Source organism: Podarcis erhardii (assembly GCF_964252035.2).
Source record: "Podarcis erhardii genome assembly, chromosome: 3".
Lineage (NCBI taxonomy): Eukaryota > Metazoa > Chordata > Lepidosauria > Squamata > Lacertidae > Podarcis > Podarcis erhardii.
Genome location: NC_138507.1, coordinates 21,141,385 through 21,166,411, shown reverse-complemented (window position 1 = coordinate 21,166,411; position 25,027 = coordinate 21,141,385). Strand labels below are relative to the sequence as shown.

General features: G+C 45.2%; 2 long non-coding RNA genes across 2 annotated transcripts in view; one reads left to right on the top strand and one right to left on the bottom strand.

Moving 5' to 3' along the window:
- LOC309339415 overlaps positions 1 to 6,201 on the top strand; it is a 37,026-nt gene extending 30,825 nt beyond the window's left edge. Inside the window, exons 4-6 of the long non-coding RNA XR_014155320.1 lie at positions 3,321 to 3,408; positions 3,919 to 4,454; positions 6,018 to 6,201. This is a non-coding gene — a long non-coding RNA (uncharacterized lncRNA). The remainder of the gene's footprint in view (positions 1 to 3,320; positions 3,409 to 3,918; positions 4,455 to 6,017) is intronic.
- The window catches only part of LOC309339495, a 57,098-nt gene that overhangs the window by 17,503 nt on the left and 14,568 nt on the right, over positions 1 to 25,027 (bottom strand). The window lies entirely within an intron of this gene.

The following is a 25,027-nucleotide window of genomic DNA, read 5'->3' as shown; positions in this document are numbered from 1 at the left end:
ATTAGTATTGGCTGCATATTGTATGTGATGGAGCCAACTGATTTACATATCTGTAACTGATTTACATATGTTACTTATTAAATAATTCTTAAGGCAAAAATTCACCTGACTACTGTTTTGATGCCAGTGAACAGAAGACAGTTTTATAATGTCTATGTTGATAAGGATGATAGAATGAAATGGAAGAGAATCCACGAATGGTCATTGGACAGGGGAATCGGGTGAATGAACACAACATGTGGATATATATATATGTATATATGTGTGGAAATACACATCAATGCTCACAGTATGACAGTGTTTGTTTATAGCGAACATTTATACGTAATAAAGGTATGGAGGCATAGGGTAGGCCCACCCATGAGGCAAGGTGAGGGGATTGCCTCAGGTGGCAAGATTCACAGGGGCAACAGATTCTGATGTAGGTTTTTATCCCCCCTCACCCCATGTTCCTGATGTAGATCTTCACTCATCCTTTCTTCCCTGGGGAAGGAGGCACCATTTTGTGGTTCACCTCAGGTACCAAAATATCTTGGACTGGTCCTGGGATAGTCACAAGTGGATAAAAGAGGGAAATTATTATTGCTGACCTAAATGTTCACCAGGAAATATTTTTGTAGCAGTCAAGGGGTTTGGAAGGAGTTTGAATGTTCTCCAATCCTCTGTCTCAATGCTCACCCCCACCTTGACATCAGATTTTTAAAAACACTGTCATTTTCTTCATGCTGTCTTTGTGAGCCCAGCCAATGAGGTATTAAGTAGTACACCCAGGTACCATGTAGCCAATTAGATTTGGACATGTGACAATGTCGCAAAGCCAATTCAGAGTGGCTACATAAGTCATTCCCCTCACTTTGAATATGTGAACAGTTTTGTGTTTGTTTGCCACTCTCCTGAGAAAAGAAAAATCTGTCTATAGGGTGCTTTTTACAGGGTTGGAAACTAAAAGCACCCTCAACTCTTAATAAAATAGCATGCAAGTTTTGGGCGAAGCAGGCAAAAATATGATTGTTTGAAAGTATTACTTTCAACCTGATAATGTTGGTGCTACAAAAGTGTTCCATGTACCAGAGTTGTTCAGGACTAAAATGATTCAAGAAATAGGCTGGCTGAGATTGTGTCAGCTGAAGGACAGTATTTTCAACTAGGCACCAAAGTGAATTAGCTTTCCACTCACAACTGGTTTTCAATATTTCCTGAGAAGATATTAGCAGATGAAAGATGTAGGGAATTCTGAAGGAAATAGCACAGCTACAATGGTTGTGTGTAGCCAAGAATATCAGCGATGCTACTGTAAAACAAAGTGCTCCCCTAACAATATTGTTTCTGCACCTAAGGTGGGGGCACATTTCCACTCCCAACCTAACTCTAATCTAACATATTTACCTACATATTTAACACAATACATACTATCACATACAGGTTTACCAAAATTACTCTAACATTTACAAATTTCATTTACATATACAAACATACCTCGGATATATTGGAGGTTTGGTTCCAGACCACCACAATAAAGTGATTCTCACAACAGAGTCACACTTTTTTGTTTGTTTGTTTCCCAGTGCATGTAAAAGTTATTTTCACACTATAATGTAGTCTATTAAGCCAGGCCCCCCTGGCTGCAGGAGCGAGATTGTAACCCACCCCCCAGCCCTAGCTAGCTCGTGTCAATTTCAATTTATCTCAGTGTTTTGTTTTTTTCAACCTTAAATTCAGTTCTCCACATTTCCACATCAGGTTTTTTTGTTTTTTAAAAAATTCTTATGAAGATACATTGGCATTTTAGGGCTGATTTCTCCTAATATATAAATGCTTGTCTGCAATTCTGCCTAACATATATACATTTCTGCAAAGCAGTTTCCACTAAAGCAACAGCTAAAGGAACACTTGTTTGTACAGTACTTTGACTAATACATGCATTTTCACACACATTACTTGGCCGGAGAACTGTACTGACTGTAAAAATTCAGAGAAGCAAGAATGTCAAAGGATGTTTGCGTTGTATTTTGCTCTAGTGTGAATTAGGTAGATTTGTGCTTAAATTTGAACTGAATTGAATTTCTGTTCTACCCTTAAAGTTGAGTTGTAGACAGCTGTGGGGTGGGATCCACGAGTGAACATGGAGAGATCAGATCAGTGAGCAACCCCAAAGCCAGTCGTTTCCTTCTGTTGACTGCTCAGGTTAATCTGCCCCAGCCTGAAGACTTTGTAGCTTTTCCTATTGAAGAGAGCCAATGATGAAACTGGGCAAGTGGAATCGATCTGGTACTTGTGAATTCTTTGATGCCTAGAGAGAATCACCAATCTGAAGCTCAGGGGCTCACAAGAGCCAGGGATTTCTACTTCCAGCTCTAACAGCACCTAATAATAGCATGCTTTATAGACAGAGAAAGCTACAGAAAGGTATTCTCTGCAAATCGACTAGCTATACTGAAAGTAGTGCCAGGTTTGGCCCAGCTTGTGGGATTTTTGAAATGGCGGGAAAACATGGCATCTGAACTCCTGACTTGACCTTTTCCTACTGCTAAAATGATTTAAGTATAATACAAAGTAAAATATATGTATAAGAAGGGTAAGTAAGAAAAGAAAGGTAGCCGTGTTGGTCTGCCATAGTCAAAACAAAACAAATTCCTTCCAGTAGCACCTTAAAAACCAACTAAGTCAGTTCTTGGTATGAGCTTTCGTGTGCATGCACATTTCTTCAGATACACTGAAACAGAAGTTTCCAGACCCTTCTATATAGTGAGAAGGTGGGGAGGGGTATTACTCAGAAGGGTGGTGGGAATGGGTGATTGGCAGATAGCTGTGATGAGCCTGTTGACGACTCTTAATGACTCATTAAGAGTCGTCAACAGGCTCATCACAGCTATCTGCCAATCACCCATTCCCACCACCCTTCTGAGTAATACCCCTCCCCACCTTCTCACTATATAGAAGGGTCTGGAAACTTCTGTTTCAGTGTATCTGAAGAAGTGTGCATGCACACGAAAGCTCATACCAAGAACTGACTTAGTTGGTCTTTAAGGTGCTACTGGAAGGAATTTGTTTTGTTAAGAAAAGAAAGATAACCCAACAACATGCTGAAACTATAATTACAAACCAAAGATTTGGTTTTAAGAGTGGGAGGGTGAAAAAGAACTAGCTGTACATAGGAAACACAGCACACAAAGACAGACAATAATATTTATGAAACAGGTTGGGTATTTTGACAAATGCACATACACCCTCCTGCATTAATTAATGTGTGTCTTGCTGTTAATTTGGCTTATTTTGCTAGTAAGAAGGATGATAAAAGAACATAACCAATTTATTGACAGGTACAAACTGGCAACTGATAGATTTCTGCAGAGTCTGGGATATAGCTACTATGATTAACAGCGTGATTCCAGCCATGTCTGTTCAGAAGTAAGTCCTATTGAATTCAGTGGTGCTCATTCCCAGGTAAGTGGGATAAGGATTGCTGCCCATGTTAACCAGTCTTATATGGATTAGGGAAGGGTGTCAACTAGACAATAGTTTTCTAGAAAAATAGACAGGTGTCCCCAGTAGAGGCTGGTTCATTAGGGCAACCAGAGCTCAAATGAAATAGCCAGCTTTTAAAAAAATAAAAATAAAAACCATTTCAGAGCCACACTCCTGTCACACACATACTTCCACAATCCCTGTCAATGTAGAGAGAATCCTGGATGCTTTTCTCTCAATTTCCTGTTCCCTGGCCAATTCTCCTAGACTCTGGAGCCTTCGTTTTTTCTTCCTCACCACGATCTGCCCAAGGCCATCAATTGTCAATTTCTCCCACCTCCATAAAGGGAAGATGGTTACTCTAGTCATGCTTATATATGATTGATACATACATACATACATACATACATACATACACGTTCAGATATTTGTGCTTTAACTTTTTTTTATCAGGGTCTATGGAACTTAATGGCATAATAATTCACAATTCCCCCATGTGACCTGTGGTAACTTTGTGATTACTCTGGTAACTTTCAGACTGGATTATTGCAATGCACTCCATGCAGGGCTGCCCTTGAAGGTGACTTGGAAACGATAACTAGTCCAAAATGCATCAGACAGATTACTGGCTGGGGTTTCCTTTAGAGATAATATATAGCTGCTGCTTTAAAGTTCACAGTTCATTTCTGGGCTGAATTCGAGGTGTTCATTTTAGTACTGAAGCCCTAAATGACAGGCCCCAAATTTCTGAATGAAAGCAGTGGAGTGCGGTGTGTGGGCCAGAGAGCCTAGCCTAGTCCCTCATGTTCCTGATAAATTAGGCACACACCTCTGCGCTCCATTTCCAGAAGAAACCCTTCCTCCTCGCTCTCCCTTCTTTCTCCTTCTCTCAGTCGTCCTTGGACCTTACTTCCTGAGCCTCTTTCTTCTTTTGTCCGCTTTTGCCAAGCTGCTCAGAGGCTCCTTGCATGGGCAGCTTTCTTCAGGAGGCAGTGGCAGAAAGATATATCTAAATTTGTCTGGCAGGGCAAAAAGCCCAGAATTAAGTTTAAGATATTAACAGATGCGAAAGAAAGAGGGGGCTTTGCCCTGCCAGACTTAAAGTTGTACTATGAAGCCGCAGCTTTCTGCTGGCTAAAAGATTGGCTACTTCTCGAAGACACTGACGTACTGGACCTGGAAGGTTTTAACAATGCTTTTGGTTGGCATGCATACTTATGGTATGACAAAGTTAAGATCAATAAGGCCTTTAAGAACCATATTGTCAGGAAAGCAGTGTTTAATGTCTGGACAAAATATAAAGACTTATTGGAAAATAAAACTCCAAGGTGGCTTTCACCTCTGGAGGCTAAGGCCCGAAAAAGACCCAATATGGAGGCCAAATGGCCAAAATATTGGGAAATATTAGAAAAAGATGGAGACAATTGGAAATTGCAGAGTTTGGAGAAAATGAAGGATAAGGTGCGAGACTGGTTACATTATGCTCAGATTAAAGAAGTTTTCAAAAATGACAAAAAGTTAGGGTTCCAGGTGGAGAAATCGAAGTTAGAAACAGAATTGTTAGAACCAAAGACCAAGGTACTATCTAGAATGTATAACTTGCTGCTAAAATGGAATACACAAGACGAAATGGTTAAATCGGCTATGATAAAATGGGCACAGGACATTGGGCATAACATTATGTTTGAGGACTGGGAAAGGTTGTGGACCACTGGGCTGAACTTCACCGCATGTAATGCTCTGAAGGAAAATGTAATGAAAATGATATATAGATGGTACATGACCCCAGTTAAACTTGCCAAAATATACCATTCGTCTGATAATAAATGTTGGAAATGCAGAGAAAATGAAGGAACATTCTTTCACCTCTGGTGGACATGCCCTAAGGTGAAGGCCTTCTGGGAAATGATATATAATGAGCTGAAAAAGATATTTAAGTATACCTTCACAAAGGAACCAGAGGCCTTCCTTTTGGGTATTGTCGGCCAGAAGGTGTTAAAGAAGGATCGAACATTTTTTATGTATGCAACAACGGCAGCAAGGATTCTTATTGCAAAAAACTGGAAAACTCAAGATCTACCCACACTGGAAGAGTGGCAGATGCAGCTGATGGACTATATGCAACTGGCCGAGATGACCGGCAGAATCCGTGACCTGGGAGAAGAGAAGATGGAGGAAGACTGGGAGAAATTTAAGATGTATCTACAAAAACATTGTAATTTGGTTGAATGTTAAGGATGCTAGATTATAAAAAACTGGCCACCACTAAACTAGATTTAAATTTGATGATAAGTGAGACTAAAGAAAATATAAAAAATTTTTGGAAGAAGTGCTAGATTATATTTGAATGTGTGGACATGAGATTATAAACAAGTTGATAATTTGTTTGGAAAAAATTTTTAACGATGTAAATGGGAGCGGGAGACGTGAGGGAGTCCAAAGAAGTGATGAAATTGTTGTAAAAGAAGTAAGATTGTTTATTATGTGTGCATTTATATTTAAAAACCTTAATAAATATTTATTAAAAAAAAAAAAAAAGCTTTCTTCAGGAGGCATCCAAGGGTGTGTCCTCCTGGAACCGTGTTGGTGGCACAGCCTTGCAGTGGCGCCACATGCCCAGACGTGGAGGGAAGCAGGTTCTTCAACAGACTCCCTCTGTGTACTTTATAATGCACAGACACATGGTTTGCTCTTTAGTTAGAAAGTATGGAGAGGAACTGAGCATGCGCCGCCCATGCAACTTGTTTTTTTTTTTTTAAAGAATATTTATTAAGGTTTTACAAAATCATAAATACAAAAATACATAGTAAAACAAAAAAAGAAAAAACTCTCATACAGAAATACAAAATACAGAAAACAAGAAAAATAGAAAAAAACAAAGAAGTTAAAACAAATCCATTTCTTATAACTTTAAACTCATTAGCTTGTTTCTTTGACCTCCTCACACCTCTCCTTTTTGTATTCCCATTAATATAATCAAATCAGCAAATCCTTACCCTCTTTCATTTATCTTAACTCTATATCTTAACATATTATAACTCTAAGTTTTCACCCATTATCAATTCATTTTTGCGTACTCTTTTTAACTTTGTTGCTAATGCCACTTATTTTCAATCCAACATCATTTTAACATTCATTAATTTTACAGTGTTTCTGCAGGTAGTCTTTAAATTTCTTCCAATCTTCTTCCACCAGCTCTTCTCCCAGGTCTTGGATTCTGCCAGTCATTTCCGCTAATTCCATATAGTCCATCACCTTCATCTGCCACTCTTCCAGGGTGGGTAGATCTTGTGTCTTCCAATACTTTGCAATAAGTATTCTTGCTGCCGTTGTTGCATACATAAAGAAAGTTCTATCCTTCTTTGGCACCAACTGGCCGACCATGCCCAGGAGAAAGGCCTCTGGTTTCTTCAAGAAGGTATACTTAAATACCTTTTTCATTTCATTATAAATCATCTCCCAGAAAGCCTTTATCTTTGGGCACGTCCACCAAAGGTGAAAGAATGTACCTTCGTTCTCTTTACATTTCCAACATTTGTTCTCGGGCAAATGATATATTTTTGCGAGCTTGACTGGTGTCATGTACCACCTGTAGATCATTTTCATAATATTCTCTCTCAAGGCATTACATGCCGTGAATTTCATACCGGTGGTCCACAACTGTTCCCAGTCAGCAAACATGATATTATAACCAATATCTTGTGCCCATTTAATCATAGCTGATTTAACCGTTTCATCCTGAGTATTCCATTTTAACAGCAAGTTATACATTCTTGAAAGTATCTTAGTTTTGGGGTCTAACAGTTCTGTTTCCAATTTTGATTTTTCCACCTGGAAGCCAATTTTTTTTATCCAGATTGTAGGCCTCTCTTATTTGATAATAATGAAGCCAGTCTCGCACTTTATCTTTTAATTTCTCAAAACTCTGCAATTTCAATTTGTCTCCTTCTTGTTCCAATATTTCCCAATATTTCGGCCCGCCCATGCAACTTGTAGAGCACAAGCACTGGGGAGTCCATGTTCCCTTCAGGCTCCTGCTGCCCTCAACTATCCCTACCAGCAAAAACTGGGAATTGAGGGTGGGGATCCTTAACTTTCAGTCACTTCTGTTGGACTGAACTCCCAGCGACCCCTTTCTTCCAAACCTGCCCAGGAGGGCACAACAGCCGATTTTTTGGGTGTGTGTGTGTAAGTGGCTAAGAAGAGTTGAGGAGGGCGTGGGGGGAGAACACAGCAGCCTTGGATGCATATTTTGTGTACCTGCAGCCACTTCCAGCTTCTCAGTATGTCTACTGTTGAAGAAATGCTTCCCTCTGTAGAGAAGTCTGCTCATCTTCTTGGTGTGGCGGCATTGTGGGATGGCGGAGGCTTTACTGGGGCCCTGATTAGGAAACTTGAACGTCAGTGCCCTTCCTGATAGGTGGTGGGGTCATAAGCCACCCCCTTGCCTATCAGGAACAGAATCCTAGCCTGCACCCTGCTTTGGTGAAAGGGGACGCAGGCTGGCATTTGGGCTGTGCCAGGGGGCAGAGCCGATGGTGGGCTTCCCTCAGATCCACCCCTTGCCCATTTAAGCTGCCTGCACCTGCTTGTTCCTTCGCTGGGTTTCCAGCTTAGATCGTCGTTGGGCTCCTTTTTCGACTGTTCTCCTCCACGTGTCTGCAGCTTCACTCCTGGGATCCCCCTCACCGTAACGCTAAGCTTTAGCATCAAGTTGTTGCAAATTCCGTTCCACCTTAAGGAACAGCGATAAATAACTACCTGACATTCAGAAGACATCTTAAGGCAGCCCTGTTCAGGGAAGTTTTTAATCTGTGATATTTTAGTGTATTTTTTTGTTTCTATGGAAGCCGCCCAGAGTGGCTGGGGGAACCCAGCCAGATGGGCGGGGTACAAATAAATTATTATTATTATTATTATTATTATTATTATTATTATTATTACAGGCATAAGATTGCATGTCACATGTCTGTTTACATTCCAGCACAGCTTGCTGGAAACTTCCGTTTGTGTACAGCTTTTGCTGTTCTCTCTGAGACGACATGAGAGAGAGACGACATGTTTCTTTGTTCTGATTTATGTTTAATAAATCTGTAGCTGTAGCATTACTTATGCCTCACGCCTAATTCTGCGTGCACAGTACTCTGCTAATTGTGTGCCCTGGCTTTTGAAGTTCGGGTCGCTGATTTATGTTGGAGCACGGGCCGATGGAAGGAGACGTCCGAGCTGGGCTTGCCAGCTGGCCTCCTGGCCCCTCTGCATGTTGACACAAGTGGTGGTCACGGTGCTCGCACTTGTGCGCCATTGCGCCTGCCAGGAGCTTTTCAGCCACACGCCTGGTTGCTGAGGGCAGTACGGCTTTCTTCTAAACAGGTGTTTAGGTGGCGGCGGGGGGGCGGGGGGAGAGAAGAACAGGAGCGGAGGGTTCTGCAGTTGTGCCTGCAATTTGAATCTGCTGCAGCTTCTGTTATGTAGTGAAGTTTCACCCTGGGCCAGCAGGGGGATACTGTATATAGTTTTCACTCAGGTCTGTAGATAGTTTTCCCTCAGGTCCGCGTCAGTTATTTTAGGCGGGAACTCTGGGCTGTTGTTGCTACAAGGTTGACAGCCGGCTGCCTATAAAAGCAGGCCGGCTGAGCTGTTTGCAGTCAGTTCTATTCCAGCTTACGAAATAAAGAGCTACTTGGAGAAATCGCTGTGTCGTCTGCTATGTCAACCCACAACTTAACACTGGCGACGAGGATGGGATGGATGGACATCAGAGCACAGCCAGATGCGGCCAGCCTCTGAACTGAGCTGAATCACTGAGCTGAATCACAGAGCGAAATCACTGAGCGAAATCACTGGACAGAACCAATTCAGAGCTGACTGTTCTGGCTAGAGCACGGTGTTCCATCCATCGCCCTTCACGCCGGCATCGGAATCATGGCTTCACTTGTGCCTCTACCGCCGTTTGCGCCAGCCTCTGAATCATGGGATTCCTACCTCGCTCGGTTCGACTGCTACCTCCAAGCCAACGAGCTGACAGCAGTATCAAAGGATCGTAAGCGGGGCCTATTCCTCAGCCTCTGTGGGCCTGAGGTGTTTGAGACGGCCCGAGCATTGGTTGCGCCCGAAGCAGTCCAGGCAACACCATGGGACACGATCCAAGAGAAGCTCCGCAACCACTACGCACCAAAGCCGTCCAAGATTGCTGCCCGCCATGCGTTCTACCACCGGAACCAGGCAGAGGGGGAGTCAATCAACAACTACACCACCGCCCTGCGACAGGCTGCAATGCACTGTGAGTTCCGAGACTTAGACGATGCCCTGATGGATCGAATCGTCTGCGGGGTCCGGGACATCCATCTGCAATGGCGTCTCCTCGCCAAGCCAGACCTCACGCTGCAGAAAGCCATTGAGGAGGCTGTGGCCTCAGAAGCTGCTGGACGCTCCGCCCAGGAGATCCGCAAGTGCAGCAGCCCACGTCTTGCTAGGGAGCCAGTTCCGGTGCATCATGAAGAGGCCAGCAGTGATGAGGCATCCTCCAGTGAAGGCGATGACGTGCACCAGACAAAGCGGGAGCACAGGAAGTTCCAACAGAAGTCCAAGGGCCAACCGGAATGTGCCGGCTGCGGAGGCAACCATTCCCGTGCCAAGTGTCGATTCAGAGACGCCATCTGTAGGAAGTGTTCCAGAAGGGGCCACATCGCTAAGGTCTGCCGATCGGCTCCGTCTGACACCCCCCCTTCATCGACTCGCAAGTCCAAGCCTTCACTCCAGTCTGCCAAGGAAAGTTGTTTCGCTCTCACCAACTGCCGCTGCCCGTCTGGAACCACGATTGGCCAAACCGACTTGCCTACGCGACGCAAGCTGAACGTCACGGTGCTCATTGAAGGAGCTCCATGTGACATGGAGATCGACACCGGGTCTGCCCTGTCCATCGTGTCGTGGAGCACCATCAAAAGACTGGTACCCAGAGTGTCCAAAAGGCAACTCGACTCTCACCGCGTACACCTGAGAGACTACCAGGGAAACGACATTCCCGTGGTAGGCGTTGGCCGGTTCCGGATTGCCTTCAAGGATTTTTCGGGCCTGCTCCGGTTGGTGGTGGTCGAAGGTCAGCGGCCAAGCCTCCTAGGGCTAGACTGGTTTGATGCCCTCGGCCTGGAAGTCACCGGCATCAACTGCATCTCTAACGCAGAGACTGAGGGTCTGGTCAAAGACTTTGCCGAGGTTTTTGACGGCACCTTGGGGCAATATACAGGTACGCCCATCTCCTTTAGCCTTGATCCACAAGTCGCCCCCATCAAGCTAAAGCCACGCCGGGTTCCCTTTGCTCTCAAGGCTAAGGTGGACGAACAACTGGACAAACTGATCGCCCAAGGAGTTTTGGAGCCGGTTGACCACGCCAAGTGGGAAACCCCCGTCGTCACGCCTGTCAAGCCAGATGGGTCGGTGAGAATCTGCGCTGACTACAAGTGCACGATCAACAAGGCACTTCAGCAGCACGCTTATCCGGTTCCTGTTGTCCAACACCTGCTGCATTCCCTGGGTGAGGGTAAGGTCTTCGCTAAGCTGGACCTTGCCCAAGCCTATCAACAACTGCCAGTCGATGATGCCACTGCTGAAGCCCAGACAATCGTCACCCACCGGGGGGCATTCCGTTGCCGCCGGTTGCAGTTCGGGGTGAGTGTGGCTCCTGGCATCTTCCAAAGCCTTATGGAGCGTCTCCTGCAAGGGCTTCCGGGCGTGGTACCATATTTTGATGACGTCTTGGTGTCTGCAGACTCACACCAGCAGCTGTTCGAGCGCCTCCGTGCCGTGCTGACCAGGTTCCAAGAGGCCGGGCTCAAGGTAAAGAGGGAGAAGTGCCAGATCGCCGTTCCACAGGTAGAGTTCCTGGGCTATCTTATCGATGCCTCCGGCCTTCACCCGACCACATCCAAGATCCGCGCTATCCAGCAGGCCCCCACCCCAAAGAACAAGACGGAGTTGCAGGCGTTCCTGGGGCTGCTGAACTTTTATAACATGTTCCTGCCCCACAAAGCCACAGTGGCTGAGCCTCTTCACCGACTCCTTAGTACAAAGACGCCTTGGGCCTGGGGTCATCGGGAGACGGCGGCCTTCAACGCGGTTAAGGCTCTCCTTTCATCAGACAGTGTGCTGGTACAGTACAGTGAATCCAGGCCGCTGGTCCTTGCCTGCGACGCCTCACCTTTTGGCATCGGTGCTGTCCTTAGTCACCGTTTTCCAGATGGAAGAGAAGCACCGCTCGCCTACTTTTCCAGGACACTATCTCTGACGGAACGGAATTACAGCCAGCTCGACAAGGAGGCATTGGCACTTGTGGCTGGAGTGAAGAGGTTCCATGAATACCTCTATGGCAGGACTTTTGACCTCATCACTGACCACAAGCCACTCCTGGGCCTCCTCGCCGGTGATCGTCCAACTCCACCGGTCCTCTCGCCACGCATGCTGCGATGGACTGTTTTCCTGGCTGCCTACCACTACCGGCTCATCCATCGCCCGGGGAAATCGATGGGCCATGCCGACGCCCTCAGCCGTTGCCCTCTTCCAGCATTTGTGGAAGACCCGGCTCCAGCTTCATCGCTCCTTCTGATTGAGGATCTTCCGGCAGCGCCTGTATCAGCTGCCACTGTGGCCTCCGCGTCTGCCCAGGATCGCACCATCAGCCGGGTGCTCAACTGGGTGTGGAGGGGGTGGCCACAAGGGCCTTTTGCATCGGAGTTCCAGCCCTTCGCAACCAGACAACATGAACTCTCAGCTCATCACGGCTGTCTGCTGTGGGGAGACCGCGTCGTGATTCCCCAGGGACTCCGTCAGCGCGTCCTGGAGGCTCTGCACGTTGGCCACCCGGGAATTGTCAAAATGAAGGCGTTGGCTCGGTGTTACGTCTGGTGGCCTAATATGGACGATGCCATCACTGCCTGGGTGTCCGCCTGTCAAGCGTGCCAAGAGTCGAGGCCTGCACCACCGGCAGCTAAGGGACATACCTGGGAGACGCCAAAGACACCCTGGTCGAGGGTGCACATCGATCTGGCTGGCCCCTTTCACGGCCGGACCTTTATGGTAGTGGTGGACGCCTATTCCAAATGGCTGGAGGTCGCCCTGATGCCCTCCACCACTACCGAAGCTGTCATCCGGGTGCTGCGAGGCCTGTTTGCAACGCATGGGTGTCCTGATGTCCTTGTCTCTGACAACGGACCACAGTTCACGTCAGGCACGTTTGAGCGGTATCTTTTGGGACTGGGCATCCGCCATGCCCTAACGGCACCCTTTCATCCATCCAGCAACGGGCAAGCGGAAAGAATGGTGCGCTTGGCAAAAGAGGCACTGGCGCGCCTGGACCGGGGAGACTGGCATGAGCGGGTCGCCGAATACTTGTTCGTGCAACACATCACCCCTCATGCAGCCACAGGGAGGAGTCCTGCTGAACTGCTTATGGGCCGCCGCCTCAGGTCACCGCTCGACCGGCTACACCCAGACTTTGCCGTGGCTGAACCCCCAGGCTGTGCCAACGCGCCACGGTCATTTGTCCCAGGAAACCAGGTCTTTGCCCGGAACTATGTGGGGGACATTCCTTGGGTGCCAGCCACAGTAGTGGGAGTCACTGGACCTCGCTCATACCAGGTGGCACTCGAAGACGGATGCTTGTGGCGACGGCACATAGACCAGCTTAGGCGCAGGGTTGGGGACTTGGACACTACCAAGGTGCCCCCAACTGCGCTTGCGGCTCCAGAAGAGACACGTACAGATGGCGAGGCCCCACCTACACCTCCCTCGCAAACTGCCAGCGTGGAGCCGAACCAAGCCGCTTCAGAGGGTCTGCCAGACTTACCACAGACTCAGACCACTCCACTTGCGGAGGCTCCACCCACAGCAGCGGATCCAGGGGAGTTGGTTCCAACGCCACCTAGGGTCGCACCACAGCCTCAGCAAGAACTGTGTGGCCCCCCGGACTTGGCTACCAGTCCCCGGCGGTCTGGCAGAGTTCCCAAGCGCCCAACTTATTTAAAAGACTATGTTGTTGGACATGTATCACTGTTGGTCTAAGTATGGGAAATGTAACCAATATGCTTTTGTGCCTAATTGAACCATTACGCGTAGTGCTGTATATAAGGAAACCATTACGATTGTAACTAACGCCTTATCTCGGTGGGGAGGGGTGTTATGTAGTGAAGTTTCACCCTGGGCCAGCAGGGGGATACTGTATATAGTTTTCACTCAGGTCTGTAGATAGTTTTCCCTCAGGTCCGCGTCAGTTATTTTAGGCGGGAACTCTGGGCTGTTGTTGCTACAAGGTTGACAGCCGGCTGCCTATAAAAGCAGGCCGGCTGAGCTGTTTGCAGTCAGTTCTATTCCAGCTTACGAAATAAAGAGCTACTTGGAGAAATCGCTGTGTCGTCGGCTATGTCAACCCACAACTTAACAGCTTCCTCATTTGCAGAGGAACTTGGGAGGCCAAGTTCCCTTGTGTGGGTGAGTGGTTGCCTAGTTACCAAGGGCCGAGAATTCTGGGAAACGGAGTTCTTCGGCATTTCGGTTTGCTGTGTGTTTTAGGTTTGCTGTGTCTGTCTGCCGTGTGTTGGCTTGAAAGCAGGGTTTTGGTCTGCGGCTTTGATGAACCTTTGGATAAAGCGGACTTAAACTTGGGAAATAATTTAATTAATTATGTGCTGGCATTCTTATGGGGGGGGGGGGCTTTATTTGTTCATTTTATTGTGTTTTGAAACCAGGGCCATGTGGCGCTGGCAGACGGACTCCCTGGAGTATTTTTTCTTTTGTTTGGAGGTTGCACTGAGCCACGAGGTGTCACTGAGGCAGGTCCTTCTGGGTGGGCGTGCTGAGTAAGCACGCAGCACAGCTGAATGCTTTTCCATTTTGGTTTTTAAAATAAATAACTCTTGAGAGTAATTGAGCCATTGTTCTTTCCGCTTGTGTCCGAATCTTATGCCTTCAGGGACATTGTGCAGGCAGGTCTTGTCCATGGTTGATGCTGTCTTGTTTCATGGATAGGATTACTTTCCAGGTAGCCCTCCTTTTTTGGGGGGGGGCAGCCTTTGGCTCTTAAGTTTCAGCCGGACGGTTTTTGCTGGGGCGTGCGGCTTCTGTTAGCAACAATTTCAGGGACCGCTTCCACTGTACAGCGCTGTCTAAAACAGGCAAAAAGTTACATTTGAACCACGCAAAGACTGGCTTTCCCAACTTTCTCTCATATCCATCGAAAAGTCTCTTCTAACTGAACTGCAAAGTCAGGGAAGCTTCTATAATGCGCAGAAAGGAGACAGGAGAATTGCATTAACTTATGAATGAAGGTAAGATCAACTGCATTTGTTTTATTAGTATGTTATATTTAAGTGATTGAGTGCTGGGAAGGTGTGATCGCTCTGTTCTAATACTTTTACCTGCCAAATATTGGACACACTGAATAGTGTAAAAGCAGCTCCACTGTATGCCAACAGTCGGGTGGAGCTTGTAATTGCTGGGTACTATCTAGTGGCATAGTTTTCTCAAGGCAACTAGCCCTAACTGTCCCCTTACAAAAAATGTCACTGCACACCACTGAATGAAAGCCTCCTTCCCCCTAGCCACACTTGCTCACCCTTAGAAGCGTTGGTGTGTGTGGCCCAGGAGAGAGCATTCCCTGTGGCAGCTCCTTGGTTGAGGTATTCCCTTTCCAGAGGTGCATCTGACACCTTCATTATATAGTTTCTAACATATGCTGAAGACACACCTCTTTACCTGACCTCTGGCACCTGAGATATGTGTTTTCAGGATTCAAACTGTTCTGGTGACTGTAATTGGTCTTAACTGTTTCAATGCTTAATTTCAGATGGTTGTAACCTGCCCTGGGACCCACTAGTGAAGGATGGTAATAAAATGAATAATATGCAAGGGGCGATTTCTTTGTTTCCAATGACACATACAGCAATATAGAATGACATTAATGCTCAGTAGGTGCAGAGATAATGGCAGCTTGAATATAAAGGAATAAGCACATTTTACATATTTTTTAAAAAGCTGAACATGCATTAAAAGCTATATAAACAAACTTACTAGTGTCAGAGGAGCTGCTAGGTTGCAGAGGTCATTGTGACATGCCTTTCATTGTGACACCTCCCTCTGCCGGCTCATTAGTTACTAGACATGTCCTTTTTAATACATATACTTTATTGAAATTCATAGATATTGGAACCAGAGGAGTCTCAGTCTGCACCGGATCCTTTGCCTCTGAACCAAGTCTGGGGCCTGATCCTGAAGAGTCCCAGTCTGCACAGGTTCCCCTGCAACAAACACCAGCTGGGCCGAGTCAGGGGCCTGAGCCTGCCCTGGCTCCAGATGCGGGGATTACCTCATTGCCTTCAGCTGGGCCATCACTTACAGCTGCTCCACTACCAGTTTGGTCAGGGGAGGCTGAGGCGGCCCCTGGGTCTAGTAACTCTACAGCAGAGTGCCTGTATCAGACTCCAGAAGCCAACCGAGGGACCCAGTGAGGCACCTCTGGTGGGGGCCACATAAACCAAGAAGGAAAAAAAGTAACGTGGGTGGAATAGTACTTGACACACTAGCATTAATTCGGACATTGGTAGACAAGTAAGTGCTTCTGAAGAGAAATATTGCCATGGATGTACCGTCCTTATCTTCTAAATTTCTGTGCTGCAATCTGTGGAGACTGCTCTAATGTCTCCCCTCCAGTGGCATAAAAGTGGACAACTTTGTGTTAGAATTGAAAATGTCTACAAATGTTTCAGGAACAATCCATGAAGAAGACAGTAGATTCCTCTTGGGATGCAGATCAGGAGAGTGCTCTGGGTCCCATTTGTCTCTTTCTTTTCTAGGCTTCCAAGATTGCAAAAAGCCTTATCCTGCTTTGGGAAAAGAAGTAAGGTCTCACCCCTCCCAGAGACCTTCCCCTCCCTTTCTCCCTCCCCTTCCTGCCTCCCAGGGCCTGATGTGGCGTTTGCCCATTCCTTGTGGTTATGTTTGTACAGGGGGATGGAAATGGTTAATGTAGATTGACCAATGAGAAGGCTCAGAGGTGCAGCCTACCTGGTTTTGAGGCTCAACCCAGGGGTTTTACCATTGGGAGATAGGGGAGCCAGAGCCAGTAAAAGTCGAACTTAGCGCTTGTGACAGTTAAGTGGGAAACAGGGATAGAACTGAAGGAGAAGAGTGTGACAGTGTGAGATAGTGCCACATCTAGTTAAGGGCACACATTTGAGAAATCATTCTGAACCTATTTAAAATTGTTTGTTCTTCAATAAACGTTAATCTTCGTTGTTGACATTACAACCTGACTGAGACTCAATATTTCACCAGAAGAAACCTGGTTGGTGGCAGCGGAAGAATAAAGCAGTTGTGTACAGGTCAATTGTCTGTGAAATGACCAGGGGCTCTGTACGAATGCCACAAAATTGGCAGCAGCGGTGGGATAAATACACCCATGAGGGGAAAGGTAGATCGAGGAATGACCACCTTATCCTGGGTGAGAAGACATACTGGTGTATTTGTGGAAAACCCAGTGTGTGAACTGAGGCCAAAGTAATACATCAAAAAGAGAACTTGGAGCTATTCTGGCAGAGGGTTAGACTTGTGGTTGGGTGAAGTGAGCTTGCAGGGTCAGTGTAAAGACCCAGTGCAGGACTTCTGGGCCAGAGTCTAAAAGGAAACCTAGCTGGAGGGAATAGCTGGGTTTAAAAAAAAATTCTATCTGACCCTGGTTTGCTGTCAAATCATACTCACTCCAAATGCCACCCAAAAAGCCTAGAAATCCTGTTAAGGAAATACCATATGAAAGCTCTGAAGGGGGATGGGGAGAGAAATGGCAATCTTTAGGAAGAGGGGCAGATTTTAGAAGAAATATTAGAAATTCCCTCTGAGGCAGTAGAGCCTAAACTCACTTTAGAATTTGAAAAATGGAAATTGAAACAGGAATACAAATTTAAATTAGAAAGAGAGACAAAGCTGAACAAGAAAGGGAGCAGTACCATCTGAGGGAAAAAGAGATGCAATTCCAGTTAGAAATGTGGAGACTGGAACTAGCAGCTGGGGAAAACCAAAATAATAATAATAGCGCAAGGGACCAAGGCCAGTTTAGGGTAGATCTCAAGCGGTTCCCTGAATTCAAAGAGAAAGATAATCCAGAGGCTTTCCTCATCTCGTTTGAAAGTGCATGCAATGATCTGCAAGCAAAGGATGAGGAAAAAATGGTAATATTAAGGGCTAGAATTAGTGGAACCTTAGCAGAAAGATATGCCCAAATGCCAGAAGACCAGTCCAGAAACTTTGATATGTTTAAACATTTAATCTATACACAATTTGGAATCACCTCAGAGCAGCTAAGGGAAAAGTTCAGAAGGGTAATGGTTTGACAAGGAAACATTGAGCATGTATAACGTAAGTATTAATGTGTTGATTTGCTGTGCATGTCAGATGCAGTTTGATTAGAAGTGTAACTCTGTTCAGTTATCCATCCTGAACCAAAGTTCTTTAAGGGGGGAGGGATGTTGTTTGGTGCACAGGTCAATAGTCCGTGAAACGACTGAGGGCTCTGTACGAACGTCACACCCATCTTTCAAAGGACAGACAAGGTACAGCATGCTGATGTTCCTTCTATAGTAGTATTAGCCACTAAGGTTGCTTAGGAAAGGTATTTCAGCCAAGTGTCTGAGGCCTATTTCAAAGTTCAGAAAAATAACAATCTATTTGGAGACAATGGATGCTTGGGAAAACTAAGAAGGGTAGTAGGGGAACCTCTTCCTTCCTGCTGGCTCTATTTCTGTGTCAGTTAAGGAGACAGGCTGATGTCTGTGTCAGTAAAGGAGAGCCAGCCCGGAAAAAAGCACAGCTGGGTGAAATGAACAGGGACACAGCACTGAGAAGGTAGAGACTTTCCTCTGTATAGCAGAGCAACTGCATAAGTTTTCCAGGAGTGAAATAGAGCTGTGACTTCAGAATTATGCCAGAGCTGGTGTTTTTATCAAAATGCAACAGCGGAAAACCTGGCAGTCAAGTTACTGGACTATTCCAGAAGAGAACTGTGATGGGTTAATGGGACCTTGAATCATAGGCTCAAGACTTATGCCTACAACCACCCAAATGATTGGGATGCCCAGTTGCAACATTTCCTGTTTGGGTACAGGGAGGTACCCAAGAAAGCTCAGGATTCAGCCTATTTGAGCTGCTGTTTGGAAGACAACCACGTGGTCCTTTGGACACCTTAAAAGCTGCATGGACAGACCAAGAACAAATTGAGAACCAGGATGTGATGGCGTACCGACACGAGCTCTAGGATAACCTTAAAGAACTGAAGGAGTTGGCAGCGAGTGACATACAGAAAGCCCAACAACAGCAGAAAACATGGTATGATGCCAGAGCCAGGAACCGAGAGTTCAAGCCAGGAGATCAACTGCTGGTGCTGTGTCCCAGACAGAAGAGGAAGCTGGAAGTTTCTTGGGAAGGTCTCTTCTGTATTGTTAGTAGAATCTCCAATGAAAAATATTTGGTTAATTTAAATTTGGAAGGTGTGTGGGCTGTAAAAGTGCAGTCAAGTGCAACCTTCCGACAGAGGACTAACGGCCTCCATGTTCTAACCGGTTGCTGTGACAACCAGTTTGTCGGTTGCTGGTAGTTTTGAAAGATAACTGCTCAGTTGCAGTTACCTCAGGACCAACTTCCCTCTGGTATAGTTGATTTGCTTGTTATGTAACCTAAGCCTGCCTTCAGGTACAGTTCTGTAAACCTGAATGAATCTGAGAGTAAAATAGTTTTATATTAACATGAATCAGATTTGTGGGTGTATTCTTTAAGAGGGATTCAAAGGGATTTTTTAACCAGGAAGGCATCTTTATTAGTAGAACTCAGACGAGTCAGCAACAAGCTGATCGCTGCATAAACTTATAAAGGGGATCGTTTAACTCTGCTAAAGTAAAGCTTCCCACAAGGTGGACATTTCAAAGTTTTCCATGTTAACATGCTTAAACCTTATTATGAACGAGGCAACCTAGTCTTAGAGACTAGTGGGGAAATAAAGCCATGAATTAATTTAACAGGTTGTGGGAGGTTAAGTAAAGGAAGCACTCTGAAAGAGGTGATACTGTCCCCTGATTTAACCAAAGAACAGGAATGGCAAGTTAAAGCTGTTCTTACGGGATACCAGCAGGTCTTTTCAAACTTCCCTGGGAAGACTAATTTGGCTTTACATAAAATTGAGACTGGAGAGGCTAGACCCGTAGCTTCGCCTCCATATCGGGTAACAGGTTCACAGGCTGAAATCATCTCTACAGAGATTCAAGAGATGCTGGACCTGGGGTTAATAATCCCATTGGACAGCCCTTGGGCTTCCCCAGTTATTCTGGTTCCCAGACTAGACCAGACTGTTTGTTTTTGTTTTTGTGTGGACTACAGGCGTTTAAATCAAGTGACTGTGCCTGATGTCTGTCCAATGCCAAGGGTAGACGAGTTGGTGGAAACAATTGAGGCCACCCAATTCATTTCAACTATACACTTAACCAAAGGATATTGCCAAGTGGCTATGGATCCTAAAGATCAACCCCAAACTGTTTTTAGAACTCGAGATGAGTTATTTGAGTTCACTGTTTTAGCTTTTGGGCTAAGGAATGCTCCTGCTACCTTTCAACGTTTAATTCATAAGATGTTGGTGGGGTTAAAAGATTTTGCCCTTGCTTATATCGATGATGTAACCATCTTCAGCCAGACCTGGAAGGAACATCTGCAACATATAGCCATAGTGTTCCAACACATAAAGTCAGTTGGCCTAACTGTCAAAGCTTCTAAATGCCAGTTTGCTATGAAGCAGATAAAGTATTTAGGTCATGTCCTAGGGGGTGTTGTGTTGCATTTCATCCCGAGGCTTGTCTTGTTCATCTCGGGATACTTTAATCCTTAAATATGTGGATTAAAAGCCTTATAAGCAAACTATGTAGGGTCAGAGGTTGTGGTTGTGGTTGCTAGGTTGCAGAGGTCCTTGTGACATGCCCTTCATTGTGACACCTCCCTCTGCTGGCTCCTTGGTCGCTAGGGCTCTAGAGGCATAGCGATCTTCTTTGGTTTGATCATTCAGCGATTGAGAGAGAAAGTGGATGGAAACGTAAGTAGACTTTCTCATAAGCATCTGAATTCTGTGCTGATAATGCTCCCTGACAGTCTTAAAAAGGTAAAGGACCCCTGACAGTTAAGTCCAGTCGTGAACGACTCTGAGGTTGCGGCGCTCATCTTGCTTTACTGGCCGAGGGAGCTGACATTTGTCCGCAGACAGTTTTTCTGGGTCATGTGGCCAGCATGACTAAGCCACTTCTGGCGAAACCAGAGCAGTGCACGGAAAAGCCATTTACCTTCCCGCCGGAGTGGTACCTATTTATCTACTTGCACTTTGTGCTTTTGAACTGCTAGGTTAGCAGGAGCAGGGACCGTACAACGGGAGCTCACCCCGTCGCGGGGATTTGAACCGCCAACCTTCCGATCAGCAAGCCCTAGGCTCTGTGGTTTAGTCCACAGCGCCACCCGAATCCCTTTCCCCTGACAGTCCTAGGGAACATTTAAAAGATTTAATATCAGGAATGATTTAAATGCTTCAGCCAGCCCTTCTGGGCATTTTTACAACTCCACCCACTGTTTTGTAACAGTGAAGGGAAGTGACTGTGGATTCTGCTTACACTTTGGGAAAAGGAAAACTAATAAAAGGGCGTTCTTTTTGGGTTAGTGACACAAGAGTCACTTCATAACTCGCCATGGGAGCATTAAGCATGCCTTCTGGAGAGGGTAATATCTTGCATTTTCTTCCTCCCCTCCCTGCCTCCCAGGCCCCATCTTTCTTTTTTTTCCAAATACATTTTTATTAAGGTTATACACATAACAAACATACAACCAAATACAAAAGAAAAAATTGTAACAAAAAAAAAGAGTCAAGATATACAAGCCAACTTTATCCTCTCTCTAACTATACAAAGATAGATTAATCTGGCTATTTCACAAAACAGTAAAAGATAAAAAAAAACCCCCCCCAAAAAACCACAGAAACCGCCTCCTGGACTTCCTTCCATGCTTTTGGTAAGTATCGAATATCTGCTTCCATTACGTATTTGATTTTTAATCTATAGGCCAAAATTCACACGCTGGTAGTATTTGTTCTGACCCCGCCAATCACATTAAGCATTTATTCCAATATAGTTCCAGTATTTACTCCAATTTTTCAGAGATTTCTGTTCATCGTGGTCTCTTAATTTACCTGTTAATTTATCAAGCTCAGCATATTTTATCATTTTAATTTGCCAATCATTTATATTGGGGATAGTTTCCACTTTCCAATATTGTGCCAATAAAATTCTCGCTGCTGTGGTGGCATAGAGGAATATCGTTCTATCTTCTTTCTTAATATCTTTACCCGTCATTCCCAGCAAAAAGGCTTCGGGTCTTTTGGGAAAAGTGTATTTAAATATTCTTTTAAGCTCATTGTAAACCGATTCCCAGAAGCCTTTCACCTTTTTGCATGTCCACCATAGATGATATAGGTCACCCTCCACCTCCCCACATTTCCAGCATTTCTTATCTTTTAGTCTATACATTTTGGCCAACTTCACAGGGGTGTGGTACCACCTATATAGCATCTTCCAAACATTTTCTCTCAAAGACATACATGCTGTAAACTTTATGTTACAATTCCACACTTCCAGCCACCTTTCAAAATCGATGTTATAACCAAAGTCAATTGCCCATTTAATCATTGCCTCCTTCACCTCCTCATCCTTTGTATACCACTCTAAAAGTATGTCATAGATTCTAGATAGGGTTTTGTTTTTACCTTCTATTACTTCTACATTGAATTTTGATTTTATGTCATCAAAACCCAACTTCTTCTTGTCCTCTTTTAGCAAATCATTCACCTGGTGGTATTGCAACCACCCAGTGAATAGATTTTTTATCTCTTCATAAGGTCTAAGTCTTGGCCCTTGGTCTGTTTTTCTTAACATTTCTTCATAGGTGGCGTTTTTTTCCTCCATGTTTGTTTTCTTCACCGTTAAAACCTCAATTGGTGAGATCCACCATGGGGTCTTTCTTTCAAGGAGATTTTTATTCCTTTCCCATGATTGGTATAAAGGTCCTCTAAAAATATGATTTAGAAAGCTCTTGTGGACCTTCACTTTCCCATACCAAAGGTACGAATGCCATCCGTACCAATTATTAAAGCCTTCTAAATCCAGTAAATCTCTATTCTCCAGTTTTATCCAATCTTTTAACCAAAGTATGCAGGCCGCATACCAAAGTAACCCAGGCCCCATCTTTCAATGGATAGTTCCTCCTATAGTAATATTAGTTACTAAGGTTGCTTAGGAAAGGTATTTCAGCCAACTGTCTGAGGCCTATTTCAAAGTTCAGAAAAAGAATCTATTTGGGGACAATAGATGCTTGGGAAAACTAAGAAGGGTAGTAGGGGAACCTCTTCTTTCTTGCTGGCTCTATTTCTGTGTCCGTAAAGGAGACAGGCTGATGTCTGTGTCAGTAAAGGAGAGCCAGCCCGGAAAAAAGCACAGCTGGGTGAAATGAACAGGGACACAGCACTGAGAAGGTAGGGGCTTTCCTCTGGATAGCAGAACAACTGCATAAGTTTTCCAGGTGTGAAATAGAGCTGTGACTTCAGAATTATGCCAGAGCTGTGTTTTTATTAAAATTCAACAGCAGATAACCTGGCATTTGAGTTCCTGGACTATTCCAGAAGAGAGCAAGGGAGAGAGAAAAAGCGCAGGACACTTGAGGTCCACAGTTGTGTCCATCACGCTGAGGGAGACTTTAAAAAGTGAAGGATGCCAGATTTTAGCTTCTGGCAATTTTATTCATTTCATTGTCTTCACTTGTGTGTCCCCAAATTAGCTCTTAAGAAATAACTTCCAGGGGGCGGGAACTTTACTGGTTGCAGGTTCAGCAATTGCACAATGATTTATGTGGAGAAGTGGAGGGTGGGAAGAGTTCTACTTCTCGAGCTATCCCACATGGCTCTTTATTTCCCTGTGGGATCTGCTTACCTCTCTAGGGCATCAGATGGCGGAAGAGCTCCTGCTATGTCAGAGGAGCTCATGACACTACCAGGACAATATGAAGGTAATGTCTATTTCCAAGAATATGTGCAATGTATGTAAAAAGCAGAGACATCACCTTGCCAACAAAGGTCCGTATAGTTAAAGCTATGGTTTTCCCAGCGGTGATGTATGGAAGTGAGAGCTGGACCACAAAGAAGGCTGATCGCCGAAGAATTGATGCTTTTGAATTATGGTGCTGGAGGAGACTCTTGAGAGTCCCATGGACTGCAAGAAGATCAAACCTCTCCATTCTTAAGGAAATCAGCCCTGAGTGCTCACTGGAAGGACAGATCCTGAAGCTGAGGCTCCCATACTTTGGCCACCTCATGAGAAGAGAAGACTCCCTGGAAAAGACCCTGATGTTGGGAAAGATGGGGGGCCCCAGGGCATGGTTGGTTGATTTTAGTTGGCTGAAGTGAGTTTCACATGTGTTTGTAAGGGGAAACAGCCCTACTAGAAAAGCTAGTTGAAACTAGTATGGGGACAAAAAATGCCTTCACCCCAGTGTGGCTCCCATTCGTTACATACTCAACCCAACAAGACAAGAAGAACCCACTGACAGCATACAAATCAATTGTGTCAGACATGTCCAACACGTCGATTGTGATGGATTTTGGTTGATCGCGTTATGGCTCATAGGAATTGAAAGCCGGACAGTCATACCTCGGGTTACAGGCACTTCAGGTTGCGTTTTTTTCGGGTTGCAGACCACCGAAACCCAGAAGTACCGGAACGAGTTACTTCCGGGTTTTGGCATTCGCACATGCACAGAAGCTCTAAACCACACTTTGCACATAAGTGCCAAATTGCAACCCGTGCGTGCACCGCTGCGGGTTGCGAACGTGCATCCCGCACGGATCACGTTCACAACCTGAGCGTCCACTGTATTCCAATTCCAAGGCCGCAATTGCGTGAAACCCGGAAATCGGCTGTGACTGACTTTTTTCACTGCAGTGAGGGCTCTACTGTATTCCATTCTGTAAAGATTTATGGCTTTGGGTCAAGAACACAACTTTTGCTGGCTTGAGTGATTTTAAAAGTAATATTTAAAGCTGAATTTTTTTGAGCCATAATTATGGCACTGCTGCAAGTTTACTTTAAACCTGCAACAGCTTGGCTGGGGAACCAATACACACCGTTCTCATTTCCGAAACCCAGAAAGGGAAGATGTGATTCCCTGCGCTTTAAACTGAGGCGTAGTTTCCTGTTACCATCGTACAGTAGGGTCTTTGCACAGCCGTAGTTTTTAAATCAATTATTTCAGAAGGCCTTGGCGCTATTGTACAAAAATGAGTGCCCAAAAGATGCCCAAAACTTATTCTCTTCACAACAAATGGGAAATTGAGTATTTCCTTGTGATGGTGAAAGATAAGTGTTGCTGTTTAATTTGTGACGTCTCAGTGTCCTTACCAAAAAGGGAACACCATTATAATGCTCTCCATTGTAATAAAATTGATGTTGATTTT